This window comes from Salvelinus namaycush, chromosome 2 (assembly GCF_016432855.1).
Source record: "Salvelinus namaycush isolate Seneca chromosome 2, SaNama_1.0, whole genome shotgun sequence".
Classification (NCBI taxonomy): Eukaryota; Metazoa; Chordata; class Actinopteri; order Salmoniformes; family Salmonidae; genus Salvelinus; species Salvelinus namaycush.
Window position 1 is genome coordinate 59,731,993 of NC_052308.1, and position 23,289 is coordinate 59,755,281.

The 23,289-nt window shown below is 40.7% G+C and overlaps 1 pseudogene; it reads left to right on the forward strand.

Moving 5' to 3' along the window:
* Positions 1-144: 144 nt before the first annotated feature.
* On the forward strand, positions 145-22,964 carry LOC120022508 (annotated as a pseudogene).
* Positions 22,965-23,289: the final 325 nt, after the last annotated feature.

Sequence of the window (23,289 nt, forward strand, 5' to 3'; positions counted from 1 at the left end):
TTGAGGCGGTCTACCACCATGCAATTTACAAAACCAACTCTATGGTAAGCATTTGCCAGTTAATGATGGAGTCCGCAGAAATTTGGCACAAAATGTGGAAGGAAATACTACTTTATATACAGTAGTATTGAACAATGATTGATAATGGCCTGCGACCTCCGGCTGACATTGAGCTTCCCTGGAGGTCCATTAGTGCTAGAGGGCTGGTGAGCTGAGTGAGTTTGCCAGCTGGTCCAAAGGGCTTAACATCCTGTAGGGCCTAGCTGACTGTCAGCAAGACAATGTGTGAGAATCCTCCACTACGGTCTCCATATTAGGAACGGCTCATTCTCAGCTGGAGTTGCCTCTGATATGCCTCCTAATATAGACACCGTACTCCACAATTTCCTTAACAATCTGAGATGGTCTTTACATAAGGGGAATAGGAATAATAATAGGAATATAATAGGAATAGATCATGCCTACAGTAGTTTGATTATGTCTAGTTCCTGATCAGTTCAAAGTTTACAAATCCTTTTTACCAATCAAAAAGGGTCAAGGTCAACACGCTATTGATTTGGAATGGAATGACCATCAATTCCTTTTTATGGTGTATTAGAGTGTGTTCAATTCATTGACAGCAAGTATCTCTTTAAAAAGTATTGATGTCATTCATCTGACGAAACCTTCCATTACTCTGCCCCTAGTTTATTTATTTATTTATTTAACTAGGCTAGTCAGTTAAGAAGAAATTCTTATTTACAATGAAGGCCTACCCCAGCCAAACCCGGACGAAGCTGGGCCAATTGTTGGCCGCCCTATGGGACTCCCAATCACGGCCGGATGTGATGCTGCTTGGATTCAAACTAGGGACTGCAGTGCCACCTCTTGCACTGAGATGCAGTGCCTTAGACTGCTGCGCCACTCGGGAGACGACAACGTGCATGGCTAAAACAAACATCCATCCAAAGTTCTCTGTCCATCCTGGTCAAATGGGCGCTTTTGGCTTCTGAAATGGAGGTGATTGCCATAATTTCTTAAATATTCTAGATTAATGTTTGATCTGTGCTGATACGATCATCACTGTAAAGTACTGAGGCAACGACCACGACAGAGCAAAATCAATGAGAGGATGTCCTGTCACGCGGTTGGCCATTTTATAACTGTGGCGGGTTGGTACAGTCTAATTTGCTCGGAGATCCCTACACAATCCAATCAATGACTCAGCAGGCTCCTAAATGATGGTCTTTAGGGTTGAGGGAGTGGGAGGTTTGAAGATGAGCTTTAATTCAATATGCATTGCATAAGAGGGGTGGGTAGAAATGAGTAATGGGTTAGGAAGGGTGAGCTGAGGAAAGAATTTAGGGATTAGGAGAGAATCTGGGAGGCAGGTAGGGGGAAGGTGCTGGATAATGCTCTGGACCTTGGTGACAGAATTGGCGGCCATTTAGGATTGAGTGTTCAGGGGAAAATACTACCTTATGAGGGAGAAACACAGTAAAAGTTGAAGCATTAAGAATTAAATGTAGTTTTTCCTCTCTTGACAAGTCATATGTATTTATACTTCTATGTACATTTTGTAAGACATTAACACTTCGACTATAGCCTATGACTATGAGATCATAAGAATGTCGTGTCATGTTAAATAGGGGGGTGCTGTTTGCACTTTGTAATAATTTCGTTCCCAAATTAAACTGCCTCGTACTCAATTCTTGCTCGTACAATATGCATATTACTATTACTATTGGATAGAAAACACTCTCTAGTTTCTAAAACCGTTTGAATTATATCTGTGAGTAAAACAGAACTGGACTTAGAGCAATTTTCCTATGAGGATGTGAGAATGCTGAAATCTGCTGGCTGTTCTGAGATCTGTTTATAAATCTGCCTGTCTTCTATTGGTTGAGATGCACTGCATACGTCTTCCCCTGGGTGTCAGCGAATAGTGAGAATTGAAATGGTGTTGCTAGGCGGATCTGAGAGCTTATAAATGGGCTGGCAACGTGGGGTGCCCCCTTTCTTCTCTTCGCCCTGACGCAGAAAGGAGCTCTGGCTGTCGTTCTAGAACGCTCCGGTTATAGCCCTTAGATATATCCGGCTCTGTTTTTATTCGATATAGGTGTTAAAGACATCATAATGTTGTTATATTAAACCGAGTTATATCAGTTTATATCGGTATATTGCGATTTTCGGATATTTATTTGTGCTGCGTTTTAGTGAGTCGGACACGTCTTTGCCACATGGCTAATGTTTACTGCTAATTCGAATGTTGAAGAGGACAATCTACAACCAAGCAACGATTCTTTTGGACAAAGGACACCTTGCCCAAGATTCTGATGGAAGCTCATCAAATAGTAAGAACTATATATGATGTTAATTCGTTGTTCTGTTGAAAAATGTAGAACTCATATTCTGCCATTAATCTAGGTGCGGTCTCGCTTTAACGCACGCTGTATGTTGTAGTAACGTTAATTTTAAAAATCTAACACAGCGATTGCATTAAGAACTAATGTATCTTTCATTTGCTGTCCAACCTGTATTTTTTTAGTCAAGTTTATGATTAGTTATCGATTAGATTAGGTGCCTCTCCCAAGATTTCTCCCGACATATTGTTGGCAGCCTGGCTACTTTTCTCATTGTATAACCACGATTTGTGCCGCTAAATATGCACATTTTCGAACAAACTCTATATGTATTGTGTAATATGATGTTATAGGACTGTCATCTGATGAAGTTTTGAGAAGGTTAGTCAAAAATGTAATATCTTTTGCTGGTTTATTCGCTATCGCTAACATGCATGAATCAATGCTGCTGTGTGGTTGGCTATTGTAATAAGCTAATATAATGCTATATTGTGTTTTCGCTGTAAAACACTTAAAAAATCTGAAATATTGGCTGGATTCACAAGATCTTTGTCTTTCATTTGCTGTACGCTGTGTATTTTTCAGAAATGTTTTATGATGAGTATTTAGGTAATACACGATGGTCTCTGTAGTTATTCTAGTTGCTTTGGTGAGAGTTGTGATGGTGGCTGCAATGGTAAACTATGATTTATACCTGAAATATGCACATTTTTCTAACAAAACATATGCTATACAATAAATATGTTATCAGACTGTCATCTGATGAAATTGTTTCTTGGTTAGTGGCTATTTATATCTTTATTTGATCGAAATTGTGATAGCTACCTATGCAGGAAAAAAATGGTGGGAAAAAAAGTTGTGTCTTTTGCTATCGTGGTTAGCTAATAGATTTACATATTGTGTCTTCCCTGTAAAACATTTTAAAAATCAGAAATGATGGCTGGATTCACAAGATGTGTATCTTTCATCTGGTGTCTTGGACTTGTGATTTAATGATATTTAGATGCTAGTATTTACTTGTGACGCTATGCTAGGCTATGCTAGTCAGCTTTTTTACTGATGGGGGTGCTCCCGGATCCGGGTTTGTGAGGAAGTAGAGGTTAAAAAGGCACTATAATTTGCACTATAAAGCATTTGAATTCACAAGGAAGCTATCAATAATTCATAAACCCTCAAAACCCATTGGTGAAACAAAGATTTAAAAATCTTTATTATAATATTCGCTATTACAGTCCTCAGATATATCATGATATATCATGATTCATCTTGATCAGCCAAGGGGCCAGGAAGCGGTCTAGAAGCACGGTTTCAACTGCTCCTACTGCCTTGCTTCGGTACTGGAGTTTAACTGACGCCCATCCCAGAAATACAATATCCATAGACGGCCACATAGAGAAATCCTATTTAAAAATTCTTAATAAGACACTTTACACATCACAATTGTACATAAAACATCCATTGAATCATTGGAAGAATTGGTGCTGAGGCCGATTTCTTTTCATCACTCACGGCTGAAGCTATTTCAATTTTACAATAATCTAATGTCTGCATGTTTTTGGATGTCTTGATGACGTCGTCGCTGCTTGCTCTGCTGCCTGTGCGCACTGAGTGCAAGTGCAAATGTGAATTTGGGCCGTGTAAACCGGATGCAACCGGATATAGATGGTTCATGAATCGGTGTATGTGAACGTTAGTAGATTATGTTGAAAACAACGGTCGGGCATCTTGCACGCAGTCCCCAGCTATTTATACAGCAGTGTGATCAACTGTATAATTACAGTACAATGCAATGACTGGGCATACATGATGTCTCCTTTAACAGCGACTGTAATCTCAAAATAACTTATTTATGGTTCTATTGACCCCCCAAAAACATTTTTCATTGCTTCCGGGCCAATCCTTCAAGTGCATTTATTTTATTCAAGCTCAGAATATTTGATACATTTTAAGACATCAGCACTTGATAGACCAAATGAAATTGCTCATTTGCTACAAAATAATAACATTAAATGGAGCCCCACTGTCTTTTACCATGTATTGTAACAAAATGACTGATTCATGTTGCAAATTCAAATAGATGGTTGTGTTATTTTTATCAGGACTTCTAAAAACTCTACCCCTCTAACTTTTGTGTTCCCTGGTACTTTGAAGTGTAGTGTTCTTGCCCTGACATGCTTTCGTCCTTTGCTGTTAGCCCTGGAAGCTGATCTAAGGTCAGTTTAGCTTATTTCCCGAAGAATGTTAAGGCTAGGATTTGGGGAGGGTTAGCCGATTCTTGATCTGTGCTAATGTGACCCGATTCAGGAAACTAGCATATGTCGCAAGTCACAACTTCACAGGAGAGCCGTTTGAATGTAAAATATATATTTTTTATCATAATGCGTTTTTTTGGCGGAAATGCCTTCTCGAACATGTGAACTTTCATGTGCCTTAATAAAAAACTTGTATGCCATCTGTAAATACGAATAAAATTGTTAAATGACGAGCCTTGTTGGTTAAGCCACAGATAAAGTTACCATCTTCCCACTAGCCATAATCGCCTTGGTCCGTACAATTGCCCTTATTTTAGCGCCCCCAAAAACGTAATACTTCCAGATCAACTGTAATGGCAATACCATTGTAAAGCACACTTTCTCCCCTTTCCAACAGAATCAATTACATTACCTAAACGTTGCCCGTTTCTGCATAATTCAAGCAGGCAATGAGGCCCGTCGGGACTTTTTAAAAATTGCGGGTGGGGAAGCGAAACTAATGCGTGATATTGAGAAGGAGAGATGTTGTGTGGGAAAATTGCTTTTTTCACTCGATCTGTCCAACTTATCACCTTATCGCCTCTAAAATGTAAATAAAACACTATAAAGAGTTTATATAATGTGTCATTACATACCTATTTGAAGGTTTGTGTTGAATTTCAATCGGGTTTTTAGGGCGGTGCTAAAGTGATCTTAGAAGTAAACAGCGGCTTTGAGAATGATGATCGCATGCAATGATGACGCAAAAAATGACTAGGTATCCCTCCCTTACCCCCGTCACTGTCCATTTCTTGTTTTTTAAACGATGAGAGAAGTGCTACCACCTGGTGGAGAGAGATTGTAAGACAGAAATAGTTGCTTTATGAGTGCTGAACGTTACGGACATGACACGTCACGATGTAACGGCGGGTCAGTTTTTTCCAACTTTTCTCCAATACTATAGAGCCATTACCATGTCGATCAACGCTTGAATAGAATCGTAGTTCACACCACAGATTTTGAAGTCAACACAGTCGCTACAGTCCCATATTAGTTTTCTTTGTAGCCTCGTTGAATGTTGCGGTTTGCGCACATTTGTACGGAATGGGGTGAGTTTACGTTAACGTTAGCTGGCTGGCCTAACATTACGTGAGGTGTGTACAACACCTGTTGAATATGGCCGGTGTCAGTAAACGTCTGCAACAAAGCGTAATGAAATTGTTGCCAGCAGAGATGGTTAGGCTGTTTTCATGTTATCCAGAGGTAAACAAATCATCGGCCCAGAGCGTCAAGTGTGTTCTCCGAGAGCGAAACGAGATAGGTGGGGCTTAAGCTTAAGAGGATGTGAACAATGTTGAATGGTGTTAACAAAGAAGAGCTCTTCACTAGATACCAAAACATTCAAAGGTAATTTTCTCAAAAGTGGCCATTGTTCCTCAAATGCAGTGTATGATATACCATTTTGTAGCTCTGAGTCTCTACTTTTATCCAATGTAAAAAACACCATTTCACATTTTGCTACATAAGACCGAATCCAGGTGGTGAGTCACAAATGGCAACTTCTAACTGGAGCCCCAGAGTTTAGGATACTACCTCAATGCTCCCTGCCCTGGCAGAAACCTTTCCGCAGAGGGTTCTACATGCAACCCAAAGGGTTATACCTGGAACCAGAAAGGGTCCTGCCTTCTACTATGGGGACAGACCGAATAACCCTTTAGAACCTTTTTTTGTAAGAGTGTATAACTGCTTATAAATCTGTTATGACATGCTTATGACTGCGTTACCACCATCTCACCAAGAAGGTTCAGGTAATGTTTTCCCACAACCAGCAGATGGATCTTAGTAGAATGAGGCCCCTCCGCACCTCTCATCTTCACAGTCTAAACACGAAGCCAATCCAAACACAAATAAAACCACGTAGTGTCAAGGGCCGTCCGCATCCATTAAAGTAACCTGTGCAGACTGCGAGGAAACGGAAGGAAACGAAGGGTCCCATGCACCGTGCCGAGGGTTTTCAGATGACCTGTGCAGCTGCGGGAAAAGCGCAGGCAGGCAAAACTCACTGAAGCGTGAAGAAGAAGGATGTCATCTTTTGGAGCCGAGAGGCAATTACACGCCTTGCTCCAGAACACCAAAACTGTCCTTCTGACCTGGTTGTGTGCTCAGAGTCTCATACTGTATATACACACACTTTTTCAGATGAGAGTCCAAAGCACTTCCTACGGGAAGACCTGGTACATACAGAAAGCTTTTTGACAACCGGAAGGCCAAGGAGTTGATGGAGGAGGCCCTTTTGGATAAGATAAAAGATAAACAGACTGGTTAAAGTTATCAAAGCCGACTGAATTGTCCAGGGCAATGTCATACTTTGTGTAATTGAGTGTTGTGTCGACATTCTTCCAACATTTGTATAAATTGTTTGATATTTCATTGTCCCTGATACGTGTTTCAGAAATGCCAGACAAAATGTTTATACTGTATTTGAAATCCTTGTATCTTGATTTTATTTATTCTGACAACTATTGTGTCTTATGGGAGTCGGCAGTTCTTTTGAAAGGTAAAGCGACCGTAATTTTTTTGGAAAAATGATGTAGTGTTGACACATTGAAGACTCCTTGTCAAAATAATTTGGGATCTGTGAAAAATGTGTAACTTAAACCTGTTTATGGCCTACAATGACTTTAAATAGTGTCAGTAACATAATAACTGGAACACATGAGTTAGCGAATCCCCAAAGACTGTATCCTCACTGTGCTTGTAGCATTACTCACACACACACGCACACACACACACATTTTTTTTTTTTTTTTTAGAGGGGATGTATATTGGTCTAAGTGATAGAAACTATAACATCAAACTCTAATCGGTTTACCGCTAAAATACCCACATTTTATGGAGATTGAAATTGATTTCTTAGCCTGGATGCAAGGGATGAGACAATGAAAGTAATCGTTTTGTCTTGTGTGAAAAAATTTCAGTTTTACACACTTATTTTGGTTTATTGCTGATTTACAGTTACGAGCTAGAAGACGTAAATAATAGAGGGATAGCGCCTTTTGGGCAAAGACAATGTGTGAGTTACTGGAACATTCATGGGTTTATAATGAGTTCTATTAGCTCTTTGACTGCAGTGGTTTCAGCAGGTGGGGGATTAGAGAGGGAATTGAAACATAACATTCATCTTACATGTACTTTTGTCACTCCCTGATGTGTTTCACCTGTCTTTGTGCTTGTTTCCACCCCCCACCAGGTGTCTCCCATCTCCCTCACTTATCCCCTGTGTATTTATACCTGTGTTCTGTTGTCTGTCGCAGTTCGTTTTGTTCGTCTAAGCCTACCAGTGTTTTTCCCCCTTGATCCTGTCTTTCTAAAGTTCCTGTTTTCTAGTTTTCCCCCAGTTTTTGACCATTCTGCCTGTGATGACCCTGAGCCTGCCCTGCCGTCCTGTACCTTGTCCACCACACGGGATTATTGAGCTCTGCCTGCCAACCGACCCTGAGCTTGCGTGCCGTCCTGTACCTGTCCCACCACACGGGATTATTGAGCTCTGCCTGCACCGCCCCTGAGCCGCCTGCCGTCCTGTACCTTGTCCACCACACGGGATTATTGAGCTCTGCCTGCAACCGACCCTGAGCCTGCCTTGCTGTTCTGTACCGTTTTGGACTCTGATCTGGTATTACTGACCTCTGCCTGCCCTTGACCTGTCGTTTTTCCTGCCCCCTGTTCTAGTAATAAACTTTTGTTACTTCGACATTGTCTGCATCTGGGTCTTCCCTAAACGTGAGAACTTTAGAATGAAAAGACAGAAAGCCCCATTCTGTTTTACTCTGTTCAGCTTGAAGGGCTGATCTAGGACTTCCATACCCATGTAACCTTTTTCATTGTGATCTAAAAGGCGCTTAGCATTCCTACAAAACATGTATTTTAAAATGTGGGGAGCAACATCAGACAAGGGTTTTGGGGGACCACCCCGATTGCTATTCAAATCTCTTTTGCCAAATTGCCATTCAAAGCTCATTTCATACATTTCTACAGTATCTAATTGGGCAATAAATTATGACACCACTAGACAAAAGTGTTGGGGAGAAACATTTAACGTTGAAATGTATGTGTGTGTGTCCCTAGACCCTTGCAGACCTGGATTTAAATAATATTTGAAGTAATTTCAGATACTTTATTATCACGTCTCAGGATATGAGTCAGATGCAGACACAGGAGGATAGTTCGATTCTCAGAATATTTATTATTACAAAGGGGCAGGCTAAATGCAGGTCGAAGGCAGGCAGAGGTTCGTAAACCAGGTCAGAGTCAGGCAGGTACAGGACGGCAGGCAGGCTCAGGGTCAGAACCGGGTAGACTAGAAAACAAAAACTTGTACTGAATGCAAATGTGCTGTATGCATATTTCTTAAGAATTAGTGATCATGAAACTCTCATGAAGAGGAACTTGTTCTTTCATAACAGATGTTTAAATACAGGAACTTGGTTAACTATGACCCTTATGTACCGCCTACCTATAAATATCAACAGGCTAGTTAGTAAAGAGGAAGCCTAAAAACTATAAACCGTTACATTGCTTTCATTTCCCCTCACATCGAGGCAGGAGCATTCAAACCCAGGTAACGACTTTATGTAGTTTTACAGCTTTACATTACTCTGCTGTCTTCACAAGGTACTACTTAGAGTTGTTTTTTACTCAGGCAAATAGCATACAATATAGCTCATCTTTATCAAGGGTGTCAATAATTCTGTGCATAATTAAAGCACATGCCTATATCAATATAACACATTAATATAACACATATTCTATGGAAAATATTACGAGCTAGACCATAGAAACCTTTATAGAGATGATGATTTAAACTAAATTCAGGCTTGGTTCCCTAAATTGAGGGCAGGCTACTCCAAGTCAAACAATCAAATTTGATTTGTCACATTCGCCGTGAAATGCTTACTTACAAGCCCTTAACCAACAACGCCGTTTTAAGAAAATATTTAAAAAAAAGTAGAGATCAGAATAACAAATAATTGAGCAGCAGTAAATAACTATATACAGGGGGTACCGGTACAGAGTCAATGTGCGGGGCACCGGTGTTGAGGTAATATGTAGGCAGAGTTATTCACCACATTTGGTGTGATGATTCTTAAATTTATTCCTTAGCCTATTATCAATTTTTTTGTATAATATATAATATACCTAACTCCAAAGGTAACATTTTCTTTGAAATTGTATGCCAAATCTGCTCTGTAGAAATCTTACCTTTGAATGACGGTGTCAGTAAATAGAAACGTAGATAAAATCAATATGCTCAGGAACAAAATGGCTTCGTGATTTGTGCAAATGTTCTCTATTTCATGAGAGTTAGTGATCATGAAATTCCGCTGCATTGCTTTCATATGCCCCATAACATTTTTTACTCAGGCAACTATTCACGTTTACAAATGATAGAGAAATGTAAGTGTAAATGCTAACTGTGTGTGTGTGTGTGTGTGTGTGTGTGTGTGTGTGTGTGTGTGTGTGTGTGTGTGTGTGTGTGTGTGTGTGTGTGTGTGTGTGTGTGTGTGTGTGTGTGTGTGTGTGTGTGTGTGTGTGTAGGATTCAGATGAAACTCCTACTAATGGCACTGTGTGCAGTGGTGTCCTCTTTCAAACAACCACTGGGCGCTGAGCTGGATGGCATCTGGGAGGAGTGGAAAACCCAACACGGCAAACAGTATTCCAAGGTTACTTAGAGCCTACGGCAAACACAGTACGCCAGTCATACAGGATGAGTTAATCCTAAATTTCACTTAAATATGCACTACGCAGAGATTACGCTGCAATTTCCCGGTTGCTAAAATTGTAATATTTTGCCTAAATTCAGTTTCAAATCCAAACAAGTCCAAATCCAAATACATGGTAACCAGATGGTAATGTGAGTGTAGTGAAATGCTTGTGCTTCTAGTTCTGACTGTGCAGTAATATTTAACAAGTAATCTAACAATTCACTCAAATCTAAAGGGATGGAATAAGAATATGTACATATAAATATATGGATGAGCGATGACGGAGAGACATAGGCAAGATGCAATAGATGGTATAAAATACAGTATATACATATGAGATGAGAAATGTAAGATATGTAAACATTATTTAAAGTGACTAGGGATCCATTTATTAAAGTGGCCAATGATTCCGAGCCTGTATGTGGGCAGCAGCCTCTCTGTGTTAGTGATGGCTGTTTAACAGTCTGATGGCCTTGAGATAGAAGCTGTTTTTCAGTCTCTCGGTCCCAGCTTTGATGCACCTGTACTGACATCGCCTTCTGGATGGTAGCGGGGTGAACCGGCAGTGGCTCGGGTGGTTGTTGTCCTTGATGATCTTTTTGGCCTTCCTCTGACATCGGGTGCTGTAGGTGTCCTGGAGGGGAGGTAGTTTGTTTGACAAAACAAGCAAGTATAGTGTAGATAATCATTGTACCATCTTAACCTCTGTGAAATATAACCAAAAATATTGTATTTTCAGCTGTTTGAAGCTGGTTTACATAACCAAAAGTAAAATATGCAAAAACGATATTTAATAAAGCGAAGCATAGAAATAGCACACATAGAACAGATCTACAGCTTCTTAGACTTTCAATGAGAATGACAGATCTATAACTCCATGTGAATTTGGTCGGATCACCCAAAAAGTTCCATATTGCAGCTTTAAGTCAAATTTTGTGCCCAGCTAGCACATAATGTTCTGAGAACCATATGTTTCTTAGAGCTTGGTGAGAGCATGGCTGTCTATGGTTATTTTGCATAAAACCTTCCCACAACGTTCTGGGAATGGAGCAGGATATTTACATTATCTAACTGGTTTGACATTGGGAATGTTCTCAAATTGTTCCGAGACTGTTAAGAAACAACGTTCTTCTGTGGGAATTTCAGTACTTCAGCAGAATTCTTCCTACAGGTTTCCATATGGTTCTATTTAAGGTAATGTTCTCAAATTGGTCAGAGAATGTTAAGAAAAAAAAATGTCTTCTATGGGAATTTTAGTACTTCACCATAACATTTTCTGCAGATGTCCTCATGGTTCTATTTAAAGTGTTCTCAGACCATTAATGTCCTCAGAACATTAAGAAAACTGTCCATAAAATCAACAAGAAAACTGTAGTAACATTCAAAGAAAGTTCTAAGAATGTTATTTAAAAAATATACATTCTGTTTTCAGTGTCAACAAAACTCTCTATCTTGTTAAGTGTGTTCAGGTGTGTTGGCCGAGCCCACTAATTGCCCACACTTGAACTTAAATTAGTTGTTGGTTCCTTTGAAATGGGGTCTGTTTGAACAGCTTTGTATGAATTTAAAAAAACATGGCATGCTTCCTCCATCCTGGTGGCGCAGTGGACTAATTCCATGGATAGGGACCAGCGATCATAGGTTTGAATCGCACTGATGCCGAGCCACAATAAAAATGTTTTGGTGTTTGCATGATTAATGCCTAAGCAAATAAATGTCCACGTTGCCTCTCTGTGCTTGGAGTTCAAAACAGTTAATCCAAACCAAGCTAGCAGTACTATTAAAAGTCGTATTGAAACATTCAGTGAAAGTTTAAAGGAAATTATTCTAAAACCTTCAAATAACTTTTACATTTCTTTCACATTTAGAGAATGTTCTCAAAACGTTATTTAATTACCTTCAAATAACTTTGAATTTCCGTTCTCATAACATTAATAAAACCACCCAGGAAAACTTTCAGGGAATCATAGTGAAACATCAGAACCTCTCTGCAACCCAAAAATGTACATTCCCAGAACAGGCACAATGTTCACTTCTGTTCTCAGAATCTTAAAAAAACATTACGTTTTACCAGTCTGTATGCCTTCATTCCCAGAACCAATGGGAAACCAAAAATGTACGTTCCCGCAACTTCCAAGGAACCAAGTGTGCTAGCTGGGTGAAAATGTGACTTAAGTGGAAGTTTAGCATGTGCATATCACCCTTGTGTTATGATTTGCCCCATAGAGATTAATCATGATGTCAATAACTTGTGGGGCCTTTGGCTTGTCTTTCTCAGGTGGATGAGGGCTTCAGAAGGATGATCTGGGAGACAAACCAAGGCCTCATCCATCAACACAACCTGGAGGCAGAAATAGGAAAGCACACTTTCACCCTGGGAATGAACCAGTTTGGAGACATGGTAAGACAACCCACAATTGTGTTTGGATCAGCAATTGGATGAGCATGAAACATGATTTTAAGAAATACAGTGGGGCAAAAAAGTATTTAGTCAGCCACCAATTGTGCAAGTTCTCCCACTTAAAAAGATGAGAGAGGCCTGTAATTTTCATCATAGGTACACTTCAACTATGACAGACAAAATGAGAAAAAAAAATCCAGAAAATCACATTGTAGGATCTTTAATGAATTTATTTGCAAATTATGGTGGAAAATAAGTATTTGGTCAATAACAAAAGTTTATCTCAATACTTTGTTATATACCCTTTGTTGGCAATGACAGAGGTCAAACGTTTTCTGTAAGTCTTCACAAGGTTTTCACACACTGTTGCTGGTATTTTGGCCCATTCCTCCAAACACACAAGGCTTACAGGTAACTTTTGAGATATTTTGTAGTCACGTTGTGCAAGTTGGAACCGGTGTTTTTCTGGATCAAACGCGCCAATTAAATGCACATTTTGGATATATATCGATGGAATTAATCGAACAAAATGACCATTTGTGATGTTTATGGGACATATTGGAGTGCCAGCAGAAGAAGCTCGTCAAAGGTAAGGCATGAATTATATCTTTATTTCTGCGTTTTGTGTCGTGCCTGGAAGGTTGAAATATGATGGTCTGTGATTGTTAGCTGGGGTGCTATCCTCAAATAATAGCATTGTTTGCTTTCGCCGTAAAGCATTTTTGAAATCTGACACATTGGCTGGATTCACAACAAGTGTAGCTTTAATTTGGTATATTGAATGTGTGATTTCATGAAAGTTAAATTTTTATAGTAATTTATTTGAATTTGGCGCTCTGCATTTTCACTGGATGTTGGCCAGGTGGGACGCTACCGTACCACATATCCCAGAGAGGTTAAACGAATGTGGTTTCTACTGACAATTGAGATGTACAAACTATGGCATAAGGGGACGACGAGCAGATAAGAGGCAATACGTAATTTTGATTAAGACATTACTGAGAGAGCTAGGACGGACGTATTCTCCCTGTACACCAAGTCAGAACCGTAGACAATGAAAGGTCTAACAATATTTGATGCTGACATTTCTCTAAAACAGGCTATAAGCTACATGTGTACCATCAAGTCAGAAAAGAAGGCTAAATTATGAGTGGAAAGGGGACCAAATTATTAGGGTGACGCACATGGGCTACTAACAGCTTACAACACAACATACACATAGTATTACTTTCTTAGCTACAGTATACATATCTCCCTGGCATATTACATCATTTTTACAGCAACATACAATACATTTTTGGACTCACCTTGTTGTGCTGTGCTCACATGAACAGGAAGGTGGTGCGGCGGTCCTTCGTGGGCAAATTTTGTCATCAAACTTTGTCATCAAAGTCTCTCATTCTCTGGATTTATGGTGCTTTCAAGACAACTGGGAACTTGGGAAAAAACAAGTTTGAATCATGACGTTAGTGATCTTCAGGTCAGAGCTCGAACTCCCAACTTGGAATACTGAGTTGGATGACTGTTCAAAATATATTTTCCCAGTCTGAGCTCGTTTTTTCAGAGTTCCCACTCACTGAAGTCTGAGATTTCCCAGTTCCGAGTTTCCAGTTGTTTTGAAAGCAGCAGAAGTCATGTTGGATTGACAACATGGCCAATGTTGAATGTTTATCCTTTTAAACTTGGAAAAGAGACCCTTTAACCAAGACTTGGAAATCCACTCCACTGAATAGCAGGCTTGCAGTTAGCCACTGATTCCTTCCAAACCACTCATTCTTGAATTTGCGATTTCCAAGTTTTTGTGAAATGTTTATGGCCAATGGCCGATGAGCACCGATACGTTTTATCTATAATTTCTCTTCATATGACAAGTATTGAAAAGGATTTGCCAGTAGATTGTCGGCTTGATTCATGATCAAATCAAATTTATTTATGAAGCCCTTCTTACATCAGCTGATATCTCAAAGTGCTGTACAGAAACCCAGCCTAAAATCCCAAACAGCAAGCAATGCAGGTGTAGAAGCACGTTGGCTTGGAAAAACTCCCTAGAAAAGCCAGAACCTAGGAAGAAACCTAGAGAGGAACCAGGCTATGAGGGGTGGCCAGTCCTCTTCTGGTTGTGCCGGGTGGAGATTATAACAGAACATGGCCAAGATGTTCAAATGTTCATAGATGACCAGCATGGTCAAATAATAATAATCACAGTGGTTGTCGAGGGTGCAACAGGTCAGCACCTCAAGAGTAAATGTCAGTTGGCTTTTCATAGCCGATCATTCAGAGTATCTCTACCGCTCCTGCTGTCTCTAGAGAGTTGAAAACAGCCGGTCTGGGACAGGTAGCACGTCCAGTGAACAGGTCAGCGTTCCATAGCCGCAGGCAGAACAGTTGAAACTGGAGCAGCAGCACGGCCAGGTGGACTGGGGACAGCAAGGAGTCATCAGGTCAGGTAGTCCTGAGGCATGGTCCTAGGGCTCAGGTCCTCTGAAAGAGAGAAAAAAAGAATTAGAGAGAGCATACTTAAATTCACACAGGACACCGGATAAGACAGGAGAAATACCCCAGATATAACAGATTGACCCTAGCCCCCCGACACAAACTACTGCAGCATAAATACTGGAGGCTGAGACAGGAGGGGTTGGGAGACACTCTGGCCCCGTCCGACGATACCCCATCGATTTTGAAAGTAGTATGTTGAAATGATCAGTTCAATCAAAGGTACTGTAGATATAACGTGGTTTCACATCATTTTATCTGTGGCCAATGACCTTGAGCCTTCTTGGATGGGCACTTCTAATGTAACTCTATGGCAGCACCCAAGAGGCTTCAATTTTTGAGCTCTCCCTGTAGATTTTGCGGTGACGCAGTGTCCCCATGAGTGACAGAACACTGAGCAAATCACAGCGCAATTAGAGAACATTAGCAACCCCTATGCTTGTAATTTTCGCAGCCTGCCCCACCACCACAGAAACCCCAGAGCTAGGCTGAAGCACCTGAATTTTGGAGCTGCCTTACTCAAGAAAGCAAAAAAGAGACGATCTTTGTAATGCGGCTTTATTATTATTTTCATTGTTTGCAAACTGATATGTGACACATATTAATGCCAAAATAACATGCAAAACAGGCACAAAAATAAATAAATAATAATATATATCCAGTGCATTTGAAAAGTATTCAGGCCAGAAAGGTATTTTTTCCACATTTTGTTTGTCAAGTTCTGACCTTAGTTCCTTTTTTATGTCTTTGTGTTAGGTTGGTCAGGGCGTGAGTTGGGGTGGGTAGTCTGTTCTTTTTTCTATGTTGTTATATTTCTGTGTTTGGCCTGGTATGGTTCTCAATCAGAGGCAGCTGTCGATCGTTGTCTCTGATTGAGAATCATACATAGTGTTTTCCCCATTTTGGTTGTGGGTGTTTATTTTCTGTGTAGTGTCTGTTCATCTTGCAGAACTGTTTTCTCATCGTTGTTATTTTGTGTAGTGTTCAGTTTTAAATTAAAATATGACGAACACTTACCACGCTGCATTTTGGTCTTCTTCTCCTTCACCAGACTAGAATCGTTACATTGTTACGTTACAGCCTTGTTCTAAAACTGATTACATCATTCCCCCCCTCATCAATCTACCCACAATACCCTATAATTACAAAGCAAAAACTGTTTTGTAGAAATGTTTACTAATTTATAAAAAATAATAAACTTAAATATTTCATTTGCCTAAGTATTCAGACCCTTTACTCTGTACTTTGTAGAACAGCCTCAAGTAGCAAGATGGCACCAGAAGGGAGGGCTGCCGTCTTATCGGCTCTTAACCAACCATGCTATTTTGTTTGTTTTTTTGCATTATTTGTAACTTGTTTTGTACATAATGCTGCTGCTACCGTTTCTTATGACTGAAAAGAGCTTCTGGACACCAGAACTGAGATTAATCACCTCAAATTGGACGAGTTCTTCTTCAATGAGTCGGACGTGAGGGATAGACTACAAACACCCGACCAGGTCCAGATCCCCGTGATTCGCTGGAAAAGGAAACGTAGGTTTCACGGAAAGAGATCAGGATGCCGTGTGAGGCGATGAGTGGCTAATCTGCCCTTGCCTTCCGTTCTGCTAGCTAATCTTCAATCGCTGGAAAATAAATGGGACGAACTGAAAGCATGTACACTACCGTTCAAAAGTTTGGGGTCACTTAGAAATGTCCTTGTTTTTTGAAAGAAAGCATATTTTTTGTTCATTAAGATAACATCAAATTGATCAGAAATACAGTGTAGACATTGTTATTGTTATAAATGACTATTGTAGCTGAAGCAATTACAACTGGCCTTCTTTAGACTAGTTGAGTATCTGGAGCATCAGCATTTGTGGGTTCGATTACAGGCTAAAAATATCCAGAAACAAATAACTTTCTTCTGAAACTCATCAGTCTATTCTTGTTCTGAGCAATGAAGGCTATTCCATGTGAGAAAGAAACTGAAGATCCCGTACAATGCTATGTACTACTCCCTTCACAGAACGGCGCAAACTGGCTCTAACCAGAATAGAAAGAGGAGTGGAAGGCCCCGGGGCACAACTGAGCAAGAGGACAAGTACATTCGAGTGTCTAGTTTGAGAAACAGACGCCTCACAAGTCCTTAACTGGCAGCTTCATTAAATAGTACCCTCAAGCACCAGTCTCAACGTCAACAGTGAAGAGGTGACTCCGGGATGCTGGCCTTTTAGGCAACATTGCAAATAAAAATACATATCTCAGACTGGCCAATAAAAAGACTAAGATAGGCAAAAGAACACAGACACTGGACAGAGATAGACCACCTTTACTCCACACACAGAGACGCGTACAAAGCTCTCCCTTCTCCCTTAAAGCAGGAAGTACCAGTGACTCGGTCTATAAAAAAGTGGTCAGATGAAGCAGATGCTAAACTACAGGACTGTTTTGCTAGCGCAGACTGGGATATGTTCCGGGATTCTTCCAATAGCATTGAGGAGTACACCACATCAGTCACTGGCTTTATCCATAAGTGCATCGAGGACGTCATCCCCACAGTGACTGTATGTACATACCCCAACCAGAAGCCATGGATTACAGGCAACATTCAAAATGAGCTGAAGGGTAGAGCTTCCGCTTTCAAGGAGCGGGACTCTAACCCGGAAGCTTATAAGAAATCCCGCTATGCCCTCCAATGAACCATCAAACAGGCAATGCATCAATACAGGACTGAGATCGAATCATACTACACCGGCTCCGATGCTCGTCGGATGTAGCAGGGCTTGCAAAATATTACAGACTACAAAGGGAAGCACAGCCGAGAGCTGCCTAGTGACACGAGCCTACCAGACGAGCTAAATAACTTCTGTGCTTGCTTCGAGGCAAGTAACACTGAAACATGCATGAGAGCATCAGCTCTTCCGGACAACTGTGTGATCACACTCTCCACAGCCGATGTGAGTAAGACCATTAAACAGGTCAACATTCACAAGGCCGCAGGGCCAGACGGATTACCAGGACGTGTACTCCGAGCATGCGCTAACCAACTGGCAAGTGTCTTCACTGACATTTTCAACCTCTCCCTGTCCGAGTCTGTAATACCAACATGTTTCAAGCAGACCACCATAGTCTCTGTGTTGAAGAACACTAAGGTAACCTGCCTAAATGACTACCGACCCGTAGCACTCACGTCTGTAGCCATGAAATGCTTTGAAAGGCTGGTCATGGCTCACATCAACACCATTATCCCAGAAACCCTAGACTCACTCCAATTTGCATACCGCACCAACAGATCCACAGATGATGCAATCTCTATTGCACTCCACACTGCCCTTTCCCACCTGTACAAAAGGAACACCTATGTGAGAATGCTATTCATTGACTACAGCTCAGCATTCAACACTATAGTGCCCTCAAAGCTCATCACTAAGCTAAAACCCTGGGACTAAACACCTCCTTCTGCAACTGAATCCTGGACTTTCTGACGGGCCGCCCCCAGGTGGTAAGGGTAGGTAACAACACATCCGCCACGCTGATCCTCAACACGGGAGCCCCTCAGGGGTGCGTGGTCAGTCCCATCCTGTACTCCCTGTTCACTCATGATTGCACGGCTAGGCACGACTCCAAAACCATCATTAAGTTTGCTGATGACACAACAGTGGTAGACCTGATCACCGACAACGATGAGACAGCCTATAGGGAGGAGGTCAGAGAACTGACCGTGTGGTGCAAGGATAACAACCTCTCACTCAACATGATCAAGACAAAGGAGATGATTGTGGACTACAGGAAAAGGAGAACCGAGTACGCCCCCATTCTCATCGATGGGGCTGTAGTGGAGCAGGTTGAGAGCTTCAAGTTCCTTAGGGTCCACATCACCAACAAACTAACATGGTCTAAGCACACTAATCCCTAATTCTTAACACTTCCAGGCTTATCTCTATGCCTTTAGTTGCCATACCAGAAAGTGAGAGCCTGTAAGTAAGCATTTCACTGTAAGGTCTACTACACCTGTTGTATTCGGCGCACGTGACAAATAAACGTTGATTTGATTTGATGCAACCCTTCAGGATGCTCTTGATTGTGCAGCTGTTAAACCTTTTGAGGATCTGAGGACCCATGCCAAATCTTTTCAATCCGCTGAAGGGATCAGTGTGGGATCAGTGTGCTAGAGCTTGAGAGGATATGCAGAGAAGAATGGGAGAAACTCCCCAAATACAGGTGTGCCAAGCTTGTAGCGTCGTACCCAAGAAGACTCGATGCTGTAATCGCTGCCAAAGGTGCTTCAAGAAAGGACTGAGTAAAGGGTCTGAATACTTATGTAAATGTGATTTACGTTTTTTTCCATGTTTAATACATTTGCAAAAATGTCAAAAAAACTGTTTTTGCTTCGTACATTGTGGGATATTGTGTGTAGATTGATGAGGTCAAAACAACTATTTAATCCGTTTTAGAATAAGGCTGCAATGTAACAAAAGATGAAAAAAGTCAAGCGGTCTGAATACATTCTAAAGGGATTGTAGGTTATGAATGACACCCCCTGCCTCCATTTGTCCAGACCACAGAGATACTGTACAATGCAGACGTATCTACACATTCATTGTTTTTTACAATATTTAATCAGTTTCTAGAATTAGTGTTTTCCTGACTAAGATGGTGATCCATTAGGATGCCGATCCATTCTAGTGTTAATTCTGTGTTCCAGACGAATAAAGAGTACAACGCCTTGCTGACTGTTAATGCTGCTGAGGAGGAGAAACTCCTGGATGGGATCCCCCTCTCTAAGTGGAACTGCAGTTTCTCAGCAGCTCCTGAGACGTGGGACTGGCGGTCATATGGATATGTGACTCCGGTGAAGGACCAGGTTGAAGAGCAGCCTCTTTCATTTGTTCTCTCTCACTTTTGGGCGAATCCTAACTTCCACTTAAGTCGACATTTCCCTTGGTCTCCCATTGACATCATGCATGACTAAGTAAACATTTGACTTAACTGGAAGTTAGTATTCACCCCTTCATTTTTCTGGTATTGTACAGATTGACACTGATATGGAAAGGATTAGAGGAGTGTGTATTCTAGGTGCCACTTATTAGACATGACATGAAAAGCCACTTTCTCTGCATTTAGAAAGGTGACGAAACTGTATCTATGTTTCTTAGATACTGTTGAGGTAGTGGCCTGATATGATATGTAGGGACAGGAGTTTTTCCTGAGCACTTTACCAGGAAAAACATGCCGCCATACCTCTAGGGGATATCTTCAAAGAACAATAAGGGAAGTAAAATGGGTATTTTATCAAGCGGCATTGTGGATCTTGCTATGCATTTACGTCTAGTCAATAATTTCAACGCAAAACAGTAGATATGACAACTATTTCATTTGATCTAGGGGTCTTGTGGATCTTGCTATGCATTTGCTGCAGTCGGAGCCCTGGAGGGCCAGTTGTTCAAGCATTACATTTACATTTTAGTCATTTAGCAGACGCTCTTATCCAGAGCGACTTACAGTAGAGTGCATACATTTTTTATATTTTTTTTTACATTTCATTACATTACATTTCATTACATTTTACATACTGAGACAAGGATATCCCTACCGGCCAAACCCTCCCTAACCCAGACGACGCTATGCCAATTGTGCGTCGCCCCACGGACCTCCCGGTTGCGGCCGGCTGCGACAGAGCCTGGGCGCGAACCCAGCCCAGCCTGGGCGCGAACCCAGAGACTCTGGTGGCGCAGCTAGCACTGCGATGCAGTGCCCTAGACCACTGCGCCACCCGGGAGGTAAGCAGACAGGCAAACTGTTGCCTCTGAGTGAGCAGAACCTGGTGGACTGCAGCGGAGACTATCACAATAATGGCTGTGGCGGTGGCTTGGCCATGAGGTGTTTTAGTTACGTCTCAGATCATGGGATTATGTCGGAGAGGAAATATCCTTACACTGCAGAGGTACAATACAATATGTTACCATTAGGGTTGCAAAATTCTGGTAACTTTCTCCCAAATTCTCAGGTTTTCCAGAAATCCCAGTTGGAAGATTCTTGGAATCAGGAGGGAATAACCATGAAACCAGGAATCCTCCAACTGGGATTTCTGTAAAAAGTGGGAATTTTGGAAAGAACATAGAATAGATGAGTGAAAAGCTCACTGTAAAGCTTGAGATTATCATAATAAACTGTTTTCAGGTGGGCCCTTGTGAATACCAGAATGCAACAAAGGAAGCCTGGTGCACAGGCTTCAACAGAGTTCCTTCGCTGGATGAAAAAGTGTTTTGAGACACTTTGTATGAGGTTGGCCCTATCGCTGTGTCTGTGAACGCCACACATCCCTCCTTCAAGTTCTACAAAGATGGTGAGCTCGGTGTCACACCTATGATTTGTTTTAAATGTAACCTTTATTTAACTAGGCAAGTCAGTTAAGAACAAATCCTTATTTACAATGACAGCCAGCAGGGAACAGTGGGTTAACTGCCTTGTTCAGGGTCAGAACAACAGATTTTTACCTTGTCAGCTCGGGGATTTGATCCAGCAACCTTTCGGTTACTGGCCTAATGTTCCAACCACTTGGCTACCTGCCGCCCCAAGTATACATGTACATTCCCGTCAAGGGTACACTTTCCAAAAATAGGTCATAGATGATCTCGTTTGAGATTGTAGTAGTTTGACATTATTGCGTGGACTTCTGCAAACATATTACTACAATTTTAGGTGTGAACCATTAAGCAACAAATAAGTAAGAAGAAAAAATAGCCCTAGTCTTACCAATACCAATGAATGGTCATACAGTGACAGAACTAATATTTTACACATAGAGACAAAAATTAAAATAAAAAATTTGTTTGCAAACACTTTTCTTGAAGAATCCAGGCATAACTTGTTATAACCATGTATGAGTCTTTATAATATTTATATTATATTTATATATTTTATATATATACTTTTTCAACTGGTTATTTAGCCCGTTTCACTATGAATTATTATAATGTAAAGGGGTCATCATCATCATCATGACAACTCGCAATGCATTATAACGGTATAATGCATTATACCTGGATGCTTTAAGTAAAGTGTTACCATTACCTCTATTAAATTGTAAATAAATACATATGAAATTGCACATGAACTCTTGTAGTGTTTCTTCTTTAGGAGTCCTCTACCAGCCTGACTGTTCAACAAGAACTAACCATGCTGTACTGGCTGTCGGGTATGGTAGTTCTTACCTGGACTACTGGATTGTGAAAAACAGGTCAGTGTTTACTTTGAAAGTTTAAAGCCATCCAACAACTCAATATTAATGACATAAGGCAACATTTTTGATGCAGAAAATACAGTCAAACTCATCATAATCTGCCCGTGTGTTGTAATTTGACACTTTTCTTCAACAATTTGTGTTGTAAAAAGGCCATCGTTTAAACATTATTCATCCAGCCAAATAATCCTATTATATATTTTATTTTTTGAAGAAAAGTTCCAAATTCAATCATACTACCAGGTTGTAATGGATTTTAGTTCTATTCACACGTCATGTACATATCTAATGTAAACGTACACACACTCTCGGTACTAAGGATTCTTTAATTTCTCCATTGGTTTTGCAGCTGGGGTACTGGTTGGGGAAGAGACGGGTACATTCTCATGGCCAGAGGATACAACCAGTGTGGTATTGCCAGACGCCCAGTCTACCCTATTATGTGATTTGTGCATGTTGACACACTTGGAATCCTAGCTAGAAATACAGTGCATTCAGAAAAAATTCAGACCCCTTGACTTTTTCAACATTTTGTCACGTTACAGACTTATTCTAAAATGTATTAAATATTTTTGTTTTCTCACCAATCTACACACAATACCCGGAAATTACAAAGTGTTAACAGGTTTTTAGAAATGTTTGAAAATGTATTATCAATAAAAAACAGAAGTTTTCAGACCCTTTTCTATAAGACTCAAAAATGATCTCAGGTGCATCCTGTTTCCATTAATCATTCGTGAGATATTTCTACACCTGGATTGGAGTCCACCTGTGGTCAATTCAATTGATTGGACAGGCACATACCTGTCTAAGATCCCACAGTTGACAGTGCAC